This window comes from Helianthus annuus, chromosome 15 (genome assembly GCF_002127325.2).
Source record: "Helianthus annuus cultivar XRQ/B chromosome 15, HanXRQr2.0-SUNRISE, whole genome shotgun sequence".
In the NCBI taxonomy this organism is placed as follows: Eukaryota; Viridiplantae; Streptophyta; class Magnoliopsida; order Asterales; family Asteraceae; genus Helianthus; species Helianthus annuus.
Window position 1 is genome coordinate 102285264 of NC_035447.2, and position 20431 is coordinate 102305694.

Genomic DNA, 20431 nt, shown 5'->3' on the forward strand with positions numbered 1-20431 from the left:
AACGTTCGGACATGACTTATCACAATACGCATCTGTGATCCCCCCGAACATGGACCCCCACACCTGGTATGACCAGCAGGCCACCCTGCTGGCCGCAACATACAACCGCGCTTGTGCGGAAGCACAAATACAAGCTGGGCCGACCCCAGCACCGCACACCCCTGCCGATAGTGTTTTACAATACGAAGGCAGGGCGCATTCATGTCCAGCTTCGAGAAGCAGACGTGAAGACCGCGGATCATCTTACTGTTTGGTCCACACAATCAACGAGGACGATTCCGCATACGGGTCCCACACCAGGGGACCAGTGCATACTCGCCTAGGTCCTTACGTTGAGGACAGGCAACGATCCGCATCCCGACATGGCTCCGGAATTCAGAGCCGGTTGGGCCCGCAACCATACACCGAAGGGTATGGTCGTACCGACCCGGACGACCGCACGTATTGTGGGGATTCGCATGATACCTGCAGCAGACCGGGAGGACGCAACTATGTTCCTCCCACTCACCCCCGCAGTACATACCTCAGGGCTACAAAGCGCCCTGAGAATAAACCCTACAGACCAAAGGCTGCGGCCGAAAACTCCAAATTCGCCCCGCGAATAGCCCACGCCCATGTCACCACAACAAAATTCCCATTCAACGTTGGGAAATACAGTGGTTCATCCGACCCGGACGACCACATGAACATTTTCATAGGCGCAGGGTGCAATGGCCAGTGGGACGAACCCACTTGGTGTAATTTTTTCCCCCAAACCCTTACGGGTCTGGCCAGGGCTTGGTTCGATTCTTTGCCAGTGGCATCACTGGCCTCATTCGAGGACTTTCATGCAAAGTTCCTCGCTCATTTCAGCCAGCAACGACGTCACGCACGTGACTCGTTGGACGTTATGAATATCTGGCGCAGAGACAACGAATCCCTAGAAGCATTCGTTGTCCGATATAATAAAGAGTGCCTAGAAATAGGCGACGTGGCAGATCAAATGGCACGGAACCATTTCATCAAGGCCGTGAAGGATAAGCAGATGGTTATGACCATCTCCAGCAAAGAAGGCTTGCCTAAAAAATGGGAAGATGTCATGGCCGCAGTCAAGACATATGCCCAGACACAGCGGTCCCTCGAACCGCATATGGCAAAGGCGGAGCACCAGGCCGAAACTTCCAACCAAGGGTCAAAGCGTAACAATAAACGCAACCGGGACGTAGGGAATAGCGATATTTCCAAACCGTATGTCCCGCGGACCAACCCGTTTGACTCGAGGAAACGCAGTCCTCAACGGGACAACCGGGCAACAAAGAAAGATTCTCGGGACCGCAACTAGACCGAGATCACAATGTCGCCAAGCGAGGCCCTTCTTGCAGACCCGCAATTCTTGCGACCGGCCCAACCAATGAAGTCCAAGAAAAATCAGGACCTCACACTCTACTGTGAGTATCACAAGGACTCGGGCCACACCACCAACAACTGCATCAGTCTCCGGCTGGAGATTGAGCGGGCCTTAAAAGAGGGGAAATTGCAACACCTTTTGCCAGGTGGGCAAAAACCCACCAAGCGCATCACCCCTCATGGCGAAGGTACCTCCTCCGGAAAGAGAACCATGTACGTGGCTTCCACTCACATGATCAACGGAGGCAAAGGTAGGCCGCGCAAAGCGGAGAGAAGGCCGGACAATGACTGGAAAGACGAGCAAGTCGTCTTTCCAAAAGTCCGAGGCGGACCGCGCGATAGGCGCGCCGTCGTTATTTCAGGCCAACTGGCACATTACTGCACCGAGCGTCTATTCATCGACCCGGGCAGTACTTCTGATATAATCTACGAACAATGCTTCAACCAGTTCGACTAGGAGGACAAAGATCGGTTGCAAGCAGTAGATTACCCATTGGCCGGGTTCGCAGGGGAAACTGTCTTTCCCCTGGGCCAGATTACGTTTCCTGTGCGTCTTACCAGCGGAAGACACACAAGGACGGAAGAGGTAAACTTCATGGTTTTACCTCACACCTCCAGATATGACGTACTCCTTGGGAGAGAATCCCAAGGAGATTTCAATATGATTACATCCGTCCCCCACTCCGCGGTCGGTTTCCCAACCGAATCAGGGGTCGCGATAATCTATGCCCGCAGGGACGTCATGATGACGGACGAAGTACGTCCGACTAAGGTCGCAAGGCCTACCCCCAACAACCAACCAGAGAAATGGGTTCTCAACGCGAGATACCCAGAACAAAAGGTTACATTGGGTCACGCCTTGTCCCCGACCACAAAAGCGCACTTGAAGCAGCTCCTCTTCGGGAACCAAGATATTTTCGCATGGACACCCGCAGACATGACAGGGGTCCCGCGTGATATTGCGCAACATCACTTGAATACCTTACCAGGTATCAAGCCGGTGATCCAAGGCCAACGCCACCTTGGATCCGCTAAAAACCAGGCGATGCAAGAGCAGGTCGAAGAACTGCTCTCCGCAGGTATCCTGCGGGAAGTTAAATACCAGACTTGGTTATCCAACCCAGTCATGGTAGAAAAACCGTCTGGGGGCTGGCGCATGTGCGTCGATTACAAGGATCTTAACAAAGCCTACCCCAAGGATTGTTACGCGCTTCTAGAAATCGACGAAAAAGTCGATAATCTCGCACCATTCAGATGGAAGTGTTTCCTCGATTGCTACAAAGGGTACCATCAGGTACAAATGGCAGTCAAGGATGAAGACAAAACGGCATTCCACACTCCCACCGGGAATTACTGTTATACAAAAATGCCGTTCGGGTTGCGCAACGCGGGCGCAACTTATCAAAAGCTGATGAACGACACTTTCCGCGGCCAAATAAGCAAAAGTGTCGAAATCTACATGGACGACCTAGTCGTCATGAGCATGGAGGAAGATACCATGCTCACAGACATTGAAAGAACATTCCAGACTCTGTGAAGCGTTAACATAAAGCTCAATCCAGGGAAATGCTCGTTTGGAATGGAAGAAGGCAAATTCCTTGGGTTCATCGTCACTAAAGATGGATTCAAGGTAAATCCAGAGAAAGTTCAGGCGATTGAGCGCATGCCATCGCCTTCATCGATGAAAGAGATGCAACGACTAGCCGGCAGGCTAGCAGCACTAAACAGATTCTTAGCCAACCATGCAGCTAAGTCTTATCCTTTCATCAAAACCCTGCGGAACTGTTTAAAGAAAGAACAATTCCAGTGGACCGCAGAGGCTGAAAACGCTTTCCGGGAAATGAAGGAGTGTTTGATACAACTCCCAACTTTAACCGCACCACGCAAGGATGAGCCACTCATATTATACCTATCCGCCGCGGACAACGCGGTGGGTGCGGTATTGATAGTGGAACGGGAGGGGGTTCAAACACCCATCTATTACATCAGCAAGATGCTCAACGACCCAGAGACGAGGTACTCAATAATGGAGAAGTTGGTGCTAGCATTGGTGCACGCTTCGAGACGGTTGCGACGCTACTTCGCAAATCACGTCATCACAGTGCTAACCAATTACAGGATCGGCCCAATCCTATCCAAACCTGACATCTTTGGGAGTTTAGCAAAATGGGCAATCGATCTGGGCGCACATACGCTACACTACAAACCGCGCCCCGCGATTAAAGGCCAAGTCTTAGCTGATTTCGCCGCCGAAGTACCGGTGAATCGCATCCAAGAATGCGAAGAAGCACAAAATCCTGCACCACCACCATCTTCCTCAGAAACATGGGCACTATTTACCGATGGTGCCTCCAACGAGGAAGGTGCGGGCGCAGGTCTGCGACTCGTCAGCCCTGACGGCCAAGAGCTTACATATGCAATCTGCCTCGATTTCAAAAGCACAAACAACGAGGCGGAATATGAGGCCCTGTTAGCGGGACTACGTTTAGCAGTCAAACTCGGCGTGCAACACCTGGAAGCACACGTCGATTTTTGTTGGTTGCAGGACAAATACGCGGCGACTATGCCGCAAAAGGGGACATCATGATCCTCTACCTCGAACAAGCCCTGCAACTAACATCCAAATTCGCTTCGTTCAATATCCGACATATTAATCGAAGTGAAAACAAGTCCGCGGATGCACTATCAAAACTCGCATCCACCAGCTTCCAGCACTTGGCAAAGGAGATACGCATCGAAATTCTGCAAAATCCTTCGGTACCCCTGCACCAAGTCAACGTCATTCAATACGGTACAACATCATGGATGACACCTATTATCGCATATCTGCAATCAGGTGTGACTCCCGAAAGCAAATCAGAGGCACGCAAGTTACAACACAAAGCGTGCCACTATCAAATGGGAGACGGTATCTTATACCGAAAATCATACCTCGGGCCACTCCTACGATGCTTCAACCCCCAGGATGCCACATACCTCATCCGAGAGATACACAAGGGCATATGTGGCATACATGCTGGACCACGCATGGTAGTGGCCAAAATCATGAACGCCGGGTATTACTGGCCCGGCATGCACCTGGACGCCGTCAAAGAGTTGCGCAAATGCATCGACTGTCAACGTCATGCTCCAAAAACTTTGCGGCCAAAGAACAACTTAGTCCCCATCACAACCGCATGGCCCTTTCAGAAATGGGCAATTGACGTTATGGGACCTTTCCCTGACGCTCCGGGTGCGGTCAAATTTATCATAGTAGCGGTTGATTACTTCACAAAATGGGTAGAAGCAAAACCGCTCGCCTCAACCACTGCTATGATAACAAGAAAATTCATTTGGGAACACATCATCTGCCGTTTCGGTTTACCAATGTGCATTGTCACCGATAATGGCACCAACTTCGCTGCCGACGAATTCCAAAAATGGCTAGAAGAACTACATATTGAGCACATATTCTCATCAGTAGCACACCCGCAAGGGAATGGCCAAGTCGAGAGTATCAATAAAAGTATAGTCGAAGGCATCAAGGCACGGTTGGGAACGGCCAGGCGTGGCTGGGTCGATGAACTCCCAAGTATCTTATGGGCTCACCGTACAAGCCTAAAAACAAGCAATGGGGAAACACCCTTCAGCCTAGTCTACGGTTCAGAAGCAGGGATCCCCGCGTAAGTCGGTCTCCCCTCTCCTAGAATGTTGGCTATTGAAAAACTAGACAACATCACGGAACGCAGGATCGATTTGGACCTCTTGGAAGAGAGGCGCGAAAACGCTGCCATCAACGAGGCCAAATATAAATCCAAACTTGAAAAGTACTACAACACGCGCGTCCGCGTTTGTACTTTCAATCCAGGAGACTACGTCCTACGCGACAACGAAGCATCTAATGTTGAGCGCCCAGGCAAACTTGCCCCCAAGTGGGAAGGACCCTACCTCATCAAAGAGGTCTTAGGGAAAGGCGCATAAAAATTACAAACATTAGAAGGCGAACCTATCGCACGAACATGGAACGCACAACAGCTTCGACGCTGTTATATGTAAGCCATGTTCCTACATTTTCTATGTAACATATCGGGCCGCAGGCCATTGACAAATAAATAAATAAGCAATTTTATACATTATTGTTTGTTACTACTATTACAAATGTGTGTTCCACTTTGCAGTATCCCAAAAACAGATTGGCAAAATCTTCATTCGCGATACCCATATAAAGTGGTAACTACACACAAATATTGTAATGGGCCAGCAAAAGGCACAAAGACTTGCATACTTATCCGGCCGGATAGACAAGTTTTTGTTAACACTACACAATTCCTGAGCCCAAAAAGGCAAACAATGGAATTGACGCGTACTCATACGACAAAGGTATGGAGTATACATGACCCCATTCACAAATGGGTAGAGTTCCGGATATATAAGTTTTTACAAAGCTTACACAATTCTAAAACCCTAACAGGGTAAATAACGGAATTGACGCGTACTCATACCGCAACAATATGGAGTACACTCGACCCCACTCACAAATGGGTAGAGATTCGCATACATACGTTCAAACATGCAAGAATTAAAAACACTTGTACAAATTGAAGAAAAAACTTTATATTCAAAAAATTCAGGCACCCACGCGATGCTTAATGGATTTACATAAAGTTCCTATCATATACAAGAGGAAGACAAAAAGGGGGCACACTAGCCAACCTAAACCCTATTTTGTACCACTGGTTCCAGCACCACCAGCGGGATCTTCCTCTTCCGCATCGGCATAAAGCATCCGCAGCCGATCTACATAATCCGCAACCTCTAAACAGTCGTCCAATTCCTCCACGCAAGAAAGGGACGTATCGTAAAAGGAGGCTACGACCGCGTCAAGAAGCGACTCGGTATCCACACCATGGAACCCAGACCGCTCTTCAGTATAACCGCCCTTGGACATAATATTCATATGACCAATGCAGCGGCTATAACCAGCCTTAAAACCAGCGTCACGAGCACGCTGCTTGACCAAGTCCAAACCAGCTGCGGTTTCAGGAGCATCCATAATGGCCTGAACAATCTGCAACACAAGGATAATAAAGTCAGCATATCGTCAACTTTTGGCACAGACATCACAACATACTTACAAGCGTGATACCATGCCTCCGCATCCATTCACGGACAGCCTCCAGTTGGTTAAACGAAGAGGTCAGAGCATCTCTGGCCTCAACGGCAACATTGGCCCGCTCTTCCGCTGTAGTCATGCGGGCTGTGAGGTCAGTGACCGCGACCTCCCGGGTCTGAACCTCAGCCTTTCAACGAGCAAAAAACAGTTTACTCAAACATCAGTAAACATTCTAAAAAAGCAGGGAAATATAAAACAAAGGTAACAAGTCATACCTGAAGGCTGGCAACAACTTTATCCAAACGAATGCGCTCAGCATTCGCCTCTTCAAGAGCCTTGGAAGAACGGCTCTCCCTCTCTTCGGCCTCCTCCAGGGCCTTCGCAGCACGCGCCCCGGCTTCCTTGGCCTCTTCAAACGCCTTTATGGCCCCGGCCTCCGCCTGCTGCGCTTTAACCGCAATCGCCTCAGCTACAGCTTTCTCTTTGCCCAAGGCAACGTTCGCTGCCTTGGCGTTCGTCAACTCCTGCCGAGCACGAAACAGATTGTCATTCTGCTTAGCCCAAGATTCATTCCACTTCTTGCGCTCATTGGAAAACTTTTCGTTCCAACTCTTGCGTTCATCAGAAAGGAATTTGGCAAGAGTACGAACCTGTTTCAGCTGAGCAGGGGCAGCCCACTCTGAGGTCTGCTTCTGCTTCTCAAACGCAGCTCTATCCTTCTCAAGCTGCTCCGCACCCGCACGAGCAGCCTTTGTCACACCCCCAAAATCCACACGCGGAGTACCACCGCTTGGGAGCGTGACTGACCAGGATCAAGCCACCAATCATATTGAACATGTAAATAAATAGTAATAGTTATCCATCAATACGAAAGGTGTTTATCAAACCAACATAGTTAAGTATAGCGGAAGCATTTAAGTAAACCCAAACATAAGTATTAACATCATAAGTGTTCAAATAGCATTCACGATCCTTTGCCCATAACAACCTGCTCCTCCTTGTGCAAGCTCCATAATGTACCTAAGGTCCTGCAAGGCATGCAGCAGAGAGTCAACAACTAGTTGAGCGAGTTCACAGAAAGTAAGTTCAGTAATAGTATTGGTATAGTAAGCATTGCGTTCGTTCATTTAATCATGTATCGTATTAATTCGTATCGCAGCCCTCTAGGCATGCATGCGAAGATTAGGGAAAGTTCTCAAGTATTCTAGACTATATGTATGAGTCGTATTATGTTTGTTCATTGTTCATGTATAGTATTGGTTTCCATCGCGGGCCCTTTTGGCATGTATGCGAAGATTTGGGTTAAAACTCCCAAATATCCTAGACTATGTATATTTGTATCGCGGCCACCCTGGCATTACTTGCGAAGATTTATTCTCTATAGTTCGCAGCCTCCCCGAGGCATGTGTGCGAATGATTAGTCATATTATCGCAGCCAACCCTTGGCGTGTGTGCGAAGATCAGTTCAAGTAGGTATACTAGTCTAGCCGTATCTTATCATTTACCATCCTCACCCTGAGGACTATATCATTAGGTTCCATTAACTAAGTATGTACGTATAATTCATTCAATCCCATTCCCACCCTGGGAACCCCATGCCTTGGCTGTGTGAACTCACCTTGGGTTGCTCGGCAGATACACAGAAAGAGTTCTTGAACTAAGGTTGGTCAACCACGTCCTAACAGGGTTACCATACAAGTCAGGTCTTGACTTAAATAATGCACGTATGTTTCATACAAGTTAACACGTTACTAACATGTATTGATCATGGCAAACCACGTAGCAATCATAACATAACATTCTCAACTTGTGCGAGTCGGATGGTTGGGCCATTGAGCTTGTGCGAGCCCAACCATCTTGTGCGATCTAGGTGCCTAAGCCCAACTATACCCGGCCCAGCATATAAGAAGTCCAATATAAAGGTCTCGGCCCAAATAAATAAACAGGGACACTCTTGTGCGATCAGAGCTGGCCCAATAGAAAACGGCCCAAATTCACTAACATGACTTGTGCGGTCCAACTTGGGTTGTGCGACTGACTTTGGGCTTGTTCGGCCCAAACAGCATAACGGCTCAACTTGTGCGATTTATGTGGGTTGTGCGATCTGACCAGCCCAACCCAACATGTCCACCGGCCCAACAGTTAAACTAATCCGATAACCTTGTGCGATCAAGACATCTTGTGCGGCCGGATGACTTGTGTGATCGGATCAGCTTGTGCGAATGGACCTCTTGTACGATCAAGAGGTCTTGTGCGACCGATTAACAAATTTCCATGAATTATGCAATCAGTTTCATCTATTCCATATCTTCCAATTTTAACAATTATCAATTAACACCATTCTACCAAAACTGTTAACACTATATCGATCAAACATGGATTTCCAAACCTTAATTCTTATGAACCCTAGACTTAGACATAGCATGAACATCAAATCCAAACATTAACATACAACCAACTTATACCATATTTCAACCGATTCCTATGCATTCGATTCTACTCTAAATCATGCAATCCAATCGTATGAGCATTATCAAGCATACATGTGATCCAATTATCAAGAACAACATCATAAACGATCATCCAACTACAATCCGTAATAGCCGATGGATCATAAACAACATCAAGCAACCTAGACCGTTAATCCGGTTATATTTCAAGCACATAGATTCAATCATGATTACAATCGTAGCAACATACTTACTAGCATAAAACCCTAATCGATCACATAACAGAACGATAACAACATAACATAATATCATCAATCAAGCAACACTAACCGATTGGAAATAGGTGATCCAACCAACGAACGAGAAAGTCTTTGGGATAAAGGATCCGGCTGCCACGAGTTCGTGAGGGAGAGAGAGAGAGGAAACTAGGGTTTTGTGTGTGATAGTGTTTTGCAATTATGAGAGAACTACAAACACACCAAGTGTTATGCGTGTGAGGAGGGTGGGCCGAACCCAATCATGGGCTGCCCTTTTGGTCCGTGTGCAAACAATACGGCCCAATGGCCTTGTGCGATCGGTTCGTGTTGTGGGGTTCGGGTTGTGTGTTTATCATACATGCACGTAACACATATAGCACATAACGTTTATATAATCACTTGTCATAACATTCAATAAATCAACGTTCATATAATCATAACACGTTCACATACGTTACACAAAGTGGGTTCAAAATACGAGTTGTCACATTATCCCCAACTAAAAAGAAATTTCGTCCCGAAATTTGGTATGCACTCACTGAGGAAGCTAGGTAAGTTCAATCGTTCACTGGTTTTTCCTGGGGTGTCACATCCTCCCCCCGTTGATCTGGAATTTCGTCCCGAAATTCCGTAGTAGTAGCTTCAGCCTCAGTAGTGGTTGCATTGGTTCTGAATAAATGGGGGTACTTTTCTGTCATCCTGTCTTCGCGTTCTCAGGTGTACTCTGGACCACGTTTGGAGTTCCAACGAACTCGAACAAGAGGGATTCTCTTGTTTTTGAGGACCTTCACATCCCGGTCCGTGATTTCAACTGGTTCCTCGACGAACTGCAACCGCTCGTCAATAGTGAGTTCCTTAAAAGGAATGATAAGGGTCTCATCTGACATGCACTTCTTCAGGTTCGACACGTGAAAGACGTTGTGAACTGCACCGAGTTCAGCCGGTAGGTTCAACTTGTAGGCCACTTTGCCAATCTTCTCTATGATTTCGAATGGTCCGACGTATCGCGGATTTAGTTTGCCCCGTTTGCCAAAACGAACCACACCCTTCCAGGGTGAGACTTTGAGTAAAACCCGGTCCCCGACCTGAAATTCCAATGGCTTTCTATGCTTGTCCGCGTAGGCTTTCTGACGGTCGCGTGCTGCCGCCATGCGTTTTCGTATTTGTGCAATCTTTTCTGTGGCGTCCACTACAATCTCTGGACCCGTAATCTGACTATCCCCCACCTCTGCCCAACAGAGAGGTGACCGGTATTTACGTCCGTACAATGCCTCGAATGGAGCGGCTTGTATGCTGGTGTGATAACTATTATTGTATGAGAAATCCACCAAAGGAAGGTGCTTTTCCCAGCCGTTGCCGAAGTCAATAACGCATGCCCGAAGCATGTCTTCAAGAGTTTGGATCGTTCGCTCAGACTGCCCATCCGTCTGAGGGTGATACGCTGTGCTCATGTCCAATCGTGAGCCGAAAGACACTACAACAAAAATGGCTTTTTAGGACCTTTTCTGTGGGATGTTTGTAAAAGAGGGTCCTAAAAAACTATTTAATAGGACTAGTGAACTTTTGGGGTCCTTTAATAATATACTCTACTAAACCGGTGTCCTAAAAAACTATTTAATAGGATGGATGATTTTTTTGGGGTCCTATTATCATATAATTAATAGGACACTTAAAATATAGATCCTAATAAAGTACTTTATAAGACATTTAGTTGTTAGTGTCCTATTATGTGGTACCGTATTAGGACACTTGATCATCTGGGGTCCTATTATAACATAACTTAATAGGACACAATGTACTTAAGTCATAAATGTTCAGTGTTATAGGACCCTTTCTAGTCGAAGTCTTATTAGAACTTAACTTAATAGGACACTTGACACTTTGGTCTTATAACTTTAAACTTTATAGGGTGCTTAATCATTGTGGTGTTATTATAATACACCGTAAGAGGACATTTGATATTTGAGTCATAAAACATTAATTTTATAGGATGCTTATTCGCTAGAGTTTTATTATAATATAACTTAAAAAGACACTTAACACTTAGGTCTTATAAATTTAACCTTTATAGGACACTTAATCATTGTGGTGTTATTATAATACACTGTAAAAGGACACCTGATATTTGAGTCATAAAACATCAGTTTTATAGGACGCTTATTCGCTAGAGTTCTATTATAACATAACTTAATAGGACACTTGACACTAGGGTCTTATAACTTTAACCTTTATAGGACGCTTAATCATTATGGTGTTATTATAATACACCGTAATAGGACACTTGATATTTGAGTCGTAAAACATAAGTTTTATAGGACGTTTATTCGCTAGAGTTTTATAATAACACTAGGTTATTGACCTGCTTAATCATGGCCGGTGAGTGGTGGTGGTGAGTGTTGATGGCGGTGGTGCTGGTGAGAGGTGGTGGTGGTGGTGAGTGGTGGTGGTGGTGGTGGTGGTGCTGGTGAGAGGTGGTGGTGCTGGTGGTGCTGGTGAGAGGTGGTGGTGGTGGTGGTGGCGGTGGTGGCTGGTGAGTGGTGGTGGTGGTGAGTAGTGGTGGTGGCCGGTGAGCGGTGGCCGATGGTGGTGGTGGTGAGTACTGGTGGTGGCCGACAATGGTGGTGGTGGTGGCCGGTGGTGGTGGTGGTGGTGGCCGGCGGTGGTGGTGACCGGTGAGTGGTGGTGGCCGGTGAGTGGTGGTGGTGGCCAGTTTCGATTAATAAATAATAAACGAGCCGAGCTCGAGCTTTAGAAATAAATATCGAAACTAACCGAGATCGAGCTCTCTGCAAATTAAACGAGACGAGCTCAGGCTTGACTTGACTCTTTAACACCCCTAGTTACATTGATGACGTTTAGCAGCAAACACAAGTTATGGACAATTTTAATATCGTAACTTTTACGTTCTTATGAACGTGATATGTATTGGGCCTTATAAGTAAAAGGGGCAATCCTAACCCAGAAGTTATTAAATGGGTCATTTTAACCATTTTAAAAACTATAATAGGTTGTTTTGGGTTTAAAAAAAAATAAATAAATGGTTGAAATGAGTCACTTAAATAGTTAAAACTTTTATTCACGAGTCATATGGGTCATTAGGGTTTGAATAGAAAAACCATGGGTGAACATCATCATACATCTTACACACCTAACCCCATCACCTCACCTCTGATTTTCCTTGTGAACCCCCCCCCCCCCTCTGAAAACATCTCCTTGTTGCACCTGTTACACATACATCAGATTTCGAAGAGACAGAGAGAGAGCTCGAGGGAGAAGGAACCGGCGGAGCCGCTAGACCAGTGACGGCGGCGGTTTGTGACTCGGTCCGACGAGTTTCACTGGTAAACCCCCGTTTCTTTCATCCTCTTTCTTTTATTTTTTCTTTTCTTCTACAAAATATGATGCTGCTGATGATGAATGATGCCAGTGGTGGCCGACGGCGGCTGTAGCCGCCGGAGACGAGGACAGCGGTGGTATGGCAGAGAACAGAAGCAACAGTGGTGGTTTGATTCGAGTTTTGGTTCAGTCCCGGGTCATATTGCAGCTTTGCTTCGGCTCGGATTATTGTTCGATTCGGTTCTCAGATTCGGAAAAAGGAAGTAGTGGCAGCGTACATCTTTTTGGTTCATAGTTTCCGGTCAGTAACATACTACATTTGAATATTTGTGCTCATTAATTTGGATGTATATTTGTTATTATTTGCTTGATTGAAAGTGGTCGAGAACATGCTTGTATAAACTGCTTATAGATGATGTAGTGTTGATAATTTTTGGGTCTTTGATGCATTTACATATGTTAGCTATTATTAAAATTTCACCTATCACGGTGTTCCTTGTTCCAGTTTCAAAAGAAAAATTTATGCTATATAACTTGTTGCTGATTAATAAATAAAAAGATGAGTAGATCCGTACGGTTCTGTTTTCGACCATGTCACAAATATTTGGTAAGCCGTTTTAAATGTTTAAGAAATGTGTATTTGGAAATAAGCACTCTAATGTTAGATGTTTGTGTATGATGGATAATTAGAAATCTTAAATGCACCTTTTTGAAATAAAGATGAATGATGAAATGATGGATTTTGATGCACGATATAAGTCAAATGATTTGCTTGATTGAGTTGAGAATCCAAATGAAATGCAACTGTTTGAAGATGTGAAATGGTAGTTCTTGTAACCTTAGAATGAATGATTTAGGATTGAGTTAAATGCTTTGTCGTTTGATCTGAAAACCTAAATGTTGCAAATGTTTAAATAAATCTGGTCGCACACTTAGTAGGCACAAATAGAACTGCATAAGGTACAACCACAATCTGGTTCCATATATTTGGTCACAGTTTCACATTTCTGGTTTATTCGGCATCCATACTTGCTTATCTGGGTCAACTTGATTAAGATAGAGGGAGTGGAATCTAAGTTTCATTTTTAAATGTTCTTGGTTAGCATGATTTGTTAGAATTAGAATCTAAATTTCATTTGTTTGGTTGAGAAATAGAATTGAAACGTATTCGCTTAATGATGAGTTTGGTTTGCGATTTAATGCTTTGTCCCGCTGGCGCAATGCGCGGCGGGCAAAAATCAAATTCTTGTTCTAAATTTAAGTGTTTATGGCTAAAAGTTAATGATGTTTAGTCATATATTAGTTTAACCTTTATTATTGACCCGGACCCGTTGTGACCCATGGCCCGACCCTTTTTTATAATTGACCCGTTTTGACCCATGGCCCGACCCGACCCGTTTGCCAGGTCTACTTATAAGCACTGATCCTGAAATGAATTAGGCATTATGTACTAAGAGTAAAGGTGGGATTATTGTCTACAAGATTGTAAATGTGGGATTATTAAAAACCAATTTTCCCTAGTTTTTCTATAAAAATGTTAGCCTTCTAGTGTAAAATTTTATTAATTTTTTTTGTATTTCTTGCACTATTATGACTAGAGTTTAATAAATATTTGTTGAAAACTACAATCTAGGTCGGAGATGAAGTTTTCCTCAAAAGCATTCTAAACTCTACTAAGACTGTAGCAAGAGGAAGGGTCCAGAGCTTGGACCCAAATGATCTAGTTGGTGGTACAGAGATTGGACCAGAATGGTGTGAGGTAAACGTTCAAGTACCAATAAAAAAAGATGAAAACTTGGTAAGACCATATGGTTTGTTTTCTACAATTCAAGATTGTATTGGTGCATCTATCGCATGGCCCTATTCATTCATCTCGGTATGTATTTGTTAAACTTGTGATACAAATAATTTTAATATCATGGAACTTAATGCTTATACATGGATGGTTTATTTGTAGGTAGTCCATGAGGATTGAGGACGCATGATGACTCAAGATTTTATGCTTCTTATTTCTTTAATTGCTTTTAATTTCTTTGTTAAATGTTAAGACTTTATGTTAGATAATGTTATAACTTATTTATGGTTAGTGTTTTTGTTATGAAAATGCTTATTTGAAATATAATAAAGTTTTATTTCTTTTATTAGTTGATGTTATACAATAACTATTAGGAACTTATATGTTGATGGTCTGTTTATAGAATTGGTTTTATAATCTTATTTCGGATATTAGGACCATTTTCTTGATATTAAGTAGCTATAACATTACATCATAAGGGTCCTATAAATTAATTTTTAAGAACGCTTGTATGTGTATCAAAAGATTAAAAGTAGGTAATCACATATTAGAACATTGTAAAAGTGTTCTAATATGTTCTTTTTAGGACACTATTTAAGTTGCCTATAGACATATTATGCGACAGTAAAATTGGTTTCATAATCTTATTTGATATATTAGGACCCTTTTCTTGGTACTAAATTAGCTATAATGTTGCATTATAAGGGTCCTATCAATTAATTTCTAAGGACGCTTGTAAGTGTATCAAAAGATTAAAACTTTCTAAGCACATGTTAGAACATCGTTAAAGGGTCCTAATATGTTTTTATTAGGACACTATTTTGTTTGTTCAAAGACATATTACGCGACCATAAAATTGGTTTCATAATCTTATTTGAGATGTTAGGACACTTTTTTAATTCTGGGACTTATTACGACCCCTTTACATGAAACGCTTTTACCGTTGGTCCTATTAAATGAAAGGTCCTATAAAATAACATTTTAGGACGCTTTTGCGCGTACTAAAAACCCAGTTTTCTTGTAGTGAGATTTGTGCATCGCTTGCCATAGTTCTGACGTGAATCGTGCATCCCGATCCGAAATGATGGAAGTGGGCACCCCGTGCCTCGAAACAACTTCTTTAAGGTAAATGTCTGCGAGAGTGGAGAACTTATCTGTTTCCTTTATAGCTAGGAAGTGTGCAGACTTGGTGAGTCGATCCACGATCACCCATATGGTATCATTCCCACGCTGAGATCTAGGTAGGCCTGTAACGAAATCCATGGAAATTTCTTCCCATTTCCATTGCGGTATCGTGGGTTGTTGAAGTAGACCCGCTGGTTTCTGGTATTCGACCTTGACTCTCGCACAGGTCAAGCATTTGCCGACATAAGTGGCAATGTGGGCCTTCATGCTAGGCCACCAATAAGTAGTTCTGATGTCGTGGTACATCTTATCCGACCCTGGATGTATCGAGTAGCGAGACTTGTGAGCTTCATCCATTACAAGTTCGCGTAGACCACCATAAAGTGGGACCCAAATACGCCCCGTTACATAGTAGGCGCCGTCTGCCTTCTGTTCTAATCGTTGCCTTGAGCCGCGTAGGGCTTCAGCCCTGACGTTTTCTGGTTTCAATGCTTCTGCCTGAGCATCTCGTATTTGTGTAGGGAGGTTAGACTGAATCGTAAGCTGTAGCGCTCGCACGCGCCGTGGTAGAGTGTCTTTCCGACTGAGAGCGTCAGCCACAACATTGGCTTTGCCTGGATGGTACTTGATGCCGCATTCGTAATCGTTCAGTAGTTCAACCCATCGTCGTTGACGCATGTTCAATTCCTTCTGCCTGAAGATATGCTCGAGACTCCTGTGATCGGTGTAAATCGTGCACCTGGTACCGTACAGGTAGTGTCGCCATATCTTAAGCGCGAAAACAACAGCTCCCAGCTCTAAATCGTGCGTCGTGTAGTTTCGTTCATGAACCTTGAGTTGACGTGAAGCGTAAGCAATAACCTTATCCCGCTGCATCAATACACATCCAAGACCCTGGATGGATGCATCACAATATACTACGAAATCGTCCGTGCCCTCTGGCAATGAGAGAATAGGTGCACTGCAAAGTCTATCCTTTAGGTGCTGAAAAGCAGTTTCTTGTGTGCTGCCCCAACGGTAAATGACACCCTTCTGTGTCAGTAGCGTAAGCGGCTGAGCAATCTTTGAAAAGCCTTTAATAAACCGTCTGTAGTAACCCGCCAAACCCAAGAATTGGCGTATTTCCATTGGCGTACGTGGTGCAGGCCAGTTCCTGATCGAATCTACCTTGGATGGATCGACATGGATCCCATCCTTGTTCACTACGTGGCCTAGAAAGTGGACTTCACAAAGCCAGAAGTCGCATTTCGAAAACTTAGCGTACAGCTGTTCCTTCCGTAGGAGTTCCAAAATAAGACGTAAGTGCTGCTCGTGTTCCTCCTGACTCTTGGAGTAAATCAGAATGTCGTCGATGAATACTATGACGAATTTGTCAAGATAGGGTTTGCACACCCTGTTCATAAGGTCCATAAATACGACAGGCGCGTTCGTCAACCCGAACGGCATGACAAGAAACTCGTAGTGGCCGTAGCGAGTTCTGAATGCTGTTTTGGAGACGTCCTCCTCCCGGACTCTCAGCTGATGATGACCTGGCCGTAGGTCTATCTTGGAGTAATAACACGACCCTTGCAACTGGTCGAATAAGTCGTCTATGCGTGGAAGAGGATAATGGTTCTTCACCGTTACCTTGTTCAGTTCCCGGTAGTCTATGCACATCCTGAAGGTACCGTCCTTCCTTCTCACGAATAGTACTGGAGCTCCCCAAGGCGAAGAGCTTGGACGAATGAAGCCCTTTTCCAAGAGCTCTTGTAGCTGCTTTGACAGTTCCTCCAGTTCTGATGGAGCTAAACGATATGGTGCGCGAGCTATGGGTGCTGCTCCTGGAGCGAGCTCGATTTGAAATTCGACTTGACGATGAGGCGGTAATCCAGGTAAATCTTCAGGAAACACCTGAGGGTAGTCGCGTACTACTGGAATATCCTCCAGTTTCTTTTCCTTCACTGACGCGTCTGAAACGAGTGCCAAGATTGCGGTGTGACCCTTCCGCAGACACTTCTGAGCCTTCAAGAAAGAGATGATGCCTACCACTGCACCACTCTTGTCACCTTGAACTTCGAGAGGTTCTTGACCAGAACGGAGAATTCGAACAATCCTTTCTTTGCATAGGATTTCTGCTTGCTGTTGCTGCTGGAGATTCTGATTTGCAGGTCGTGGGCTCCTGAATCCTTAGTTTCATGGCCCATCTTGAGACACCTCTGGCAACGTCCCTCGTTGCACTAACCATCGTGGTGTCTGTTGCATTAGTTACACATTGGGTGAATTCCCCGATATCCACCCTGCCCCTAACCACCAGAAGTTGGCTGACTCGGCTCTGGTGATTACTATTCTTGCGCTGCTGCTGTGTTTGAGACTGAACGGTAGCGGAACCCCTGCTGGAATATCCATCCCATTTCCGCTTGTTGTCACTAGTAGTAGCGGGAGTAGCAGAAGTGATAGCGGTAATAATAGCGCTGATACAACTAGGCAGCCTGTTCTGTTCCACTGCTTGATCCGTGAGGTGATGAGCAAGACGCTGAATGTCTTGGTTATTGTCGAGGTTAGCCGATGCAGCATGGCTCTGAACCTCTGAGGCTAGACCCTTGAAGTACAATTCGATACGCTTGCTTGGAGGGTCCACCACGGTTGGACACAAGATGGCCAGTTCGTTCGACCGTTTCGTATGAGCTTCAATTTCTGACCCCGTCATTTTCAAATGGTAAAGCTCCACTTCCAACTTGTGGGTGTCATCACGCGTGTAGTATTCCCTTTTAATGCGTTCTTTGGAACCGTTCCAGGGGGTGGCGTTAGCAGCTACCAACCCTAGTATCTGTACTTGTGTGTTCCACCAGGTTAGCGCGATTCCTTCCAAAGTACCAGTGGCGTACTTGACCCTGCGAGCCTCAGGGTATTCACACATCTCGAATACTGACTCGAGCTTCCCAAACCAATGGAGTAGTCCCACTGCTCCTTCTGTGCCACTGAATGTGCTTGGACGACAGTCCATGAAGTTCTTGAATGTACAGACAGGTTGTTGTGCGTTCTGACCCGTTGCGCGAGAAAGATAGGTGAAGATTAAGCGCGAGAGTTGGGTCACGAGAGTAGAATCTAACATCCTAGGACAGGTTTGGAATAGCAGGTTATACCTCCTGCTTGTGCGGCTGCAAGCGCCGCAGCAACTTGTTCGTTAATGAGAGCCGTCAACTGGGCTTGAGTCATGTTCACACGTCCGGACATGATCTTTGTAGTAAAGGTAGTGTAAGTAAGAACGGTTCGCGAGTAGGGCGATGACAGAAAAGTGTAAGCATGTAGGTATTCTCATGTAATGGTGTCATGTGTATCTAAGTGTACTACGAGCAAAATTCTATATAGTTCTAGCATGCAGGTAATAAACATAAACCTTATTACCTAGGATGTCGAGTCTTGCACGTGGAGCGAAGCGTCGTTGTGGATCGTTGAGAGCACTGTTCTGGTTATAGTCTGGTTTTAATAAAAACGTTTCCCATATTAAAACCAAGTTCTCTATAACCAATGGCTCTGATACCAATCTGTCACACCCCCAAAATCCACACGCGGAGTACCACCGCTTGGGAGCGTGACTGACCAGGATCAAGCCACCAATCATATTGAACATGTAAATAAATAGTAATAGTTATCCATCAATACGAAAGGTGTTTATCAAACCAACATAGTTAAGTATAGCGGAAGAATTTAAGTAAACCCAAACATAAGTATTAACATCATAAGTGTTCAAATAGCATTCACGATCCTTTGCCCACAACGACCTGCTCCTCCTTGTGCAAGCTCCATAATGTACCTAAGGTCCTGCAAGGCATGCAGCAGAGAGTCAACAACTAGTTGAGCGAGTTCATAGAAAGTAAGTTCAGTAATAGTATTGGTATAGTAAGCATTGCGTTCGTTCATTTAATCATGTATCGTATTAATTCGTATCGCAGCCCTCTAGGCATGCATGCGAAGATTAGGGAAAGTTCTCAAGTATTCTAGACTATATGTATGAGTCGTATTATGTTTGTTCATTGTTCATGTATAGTATTGGTTTCCATCGCGGGCCCTTTTGGCATGTATGCGAAGATTTGGGTTAAAACTCCCAAATATCCTAGACTATGTATATTTGTATCGCGGCCACCCTGGCATTACTTGCGAAGATTTATTCTCTATAGTTCGCAGCCTCCCCGAGGCATGTGTGCGAATGATTAGTCATATTATCGCAGCCAACCCTTGGCGTGTGTGCGAAGATCAGTTCAAGTAGGTATACTAGTCTAGCCGTATCTTATCATTTACCATCCTCACCCTGAGGACTATATCATTAGGTTACATTAACTAAGTATGTACGTATAATTCATTCAATCCCATTCCCACCCTGGGAACCCCATGCCTTGGCTGTGTGAACTCACCTTGGGTTGCTCGGCAGATACACAGAAAGAGTTCTTGAACTAAGGTTGGTCAACCACGTCCTAACAGGGTTACCATACAAGTCAGGTCTTGACTTAAATAATGCACGTATGTTTCATACAAGTTAACACGTTACTAACATGTATTGATCATGGCAAACCACGTAGCAATCATAACATAACATTCTCAACTTGTGCGAGTCGGATGGTTGGGCCATTGAGCTTGTGCGAGCCCAACCATCTTGTGCGATCTAGGTGCCTAAGCCCAACTATACCCGGCCCAGCATATAAGAAGTCCAACATAAAGGTCTCGGCCCAAATAAATAAACAGGGACACTCTTGTGCGATCAGAGCTGGCCCAATAGAAAACGGCCCAAATTCACTAACATGACTTGTGCGGTCCAACTTGGGTTGTGCGACTGACTTTGGGCTTGTTCGGCCCAAACAGCATAACGGCTCAACTTATGCGATTTATGTGGGTTGTGCGATCTGACCAGCCCAACCCAACATGTCCACCGGCCCAACAGTTAAGCTAATCCGATAACCTTGTGCGATCAAGACATCTTGTGCGGCCGGATGACTTGTGTGATCGGATCAGCTTG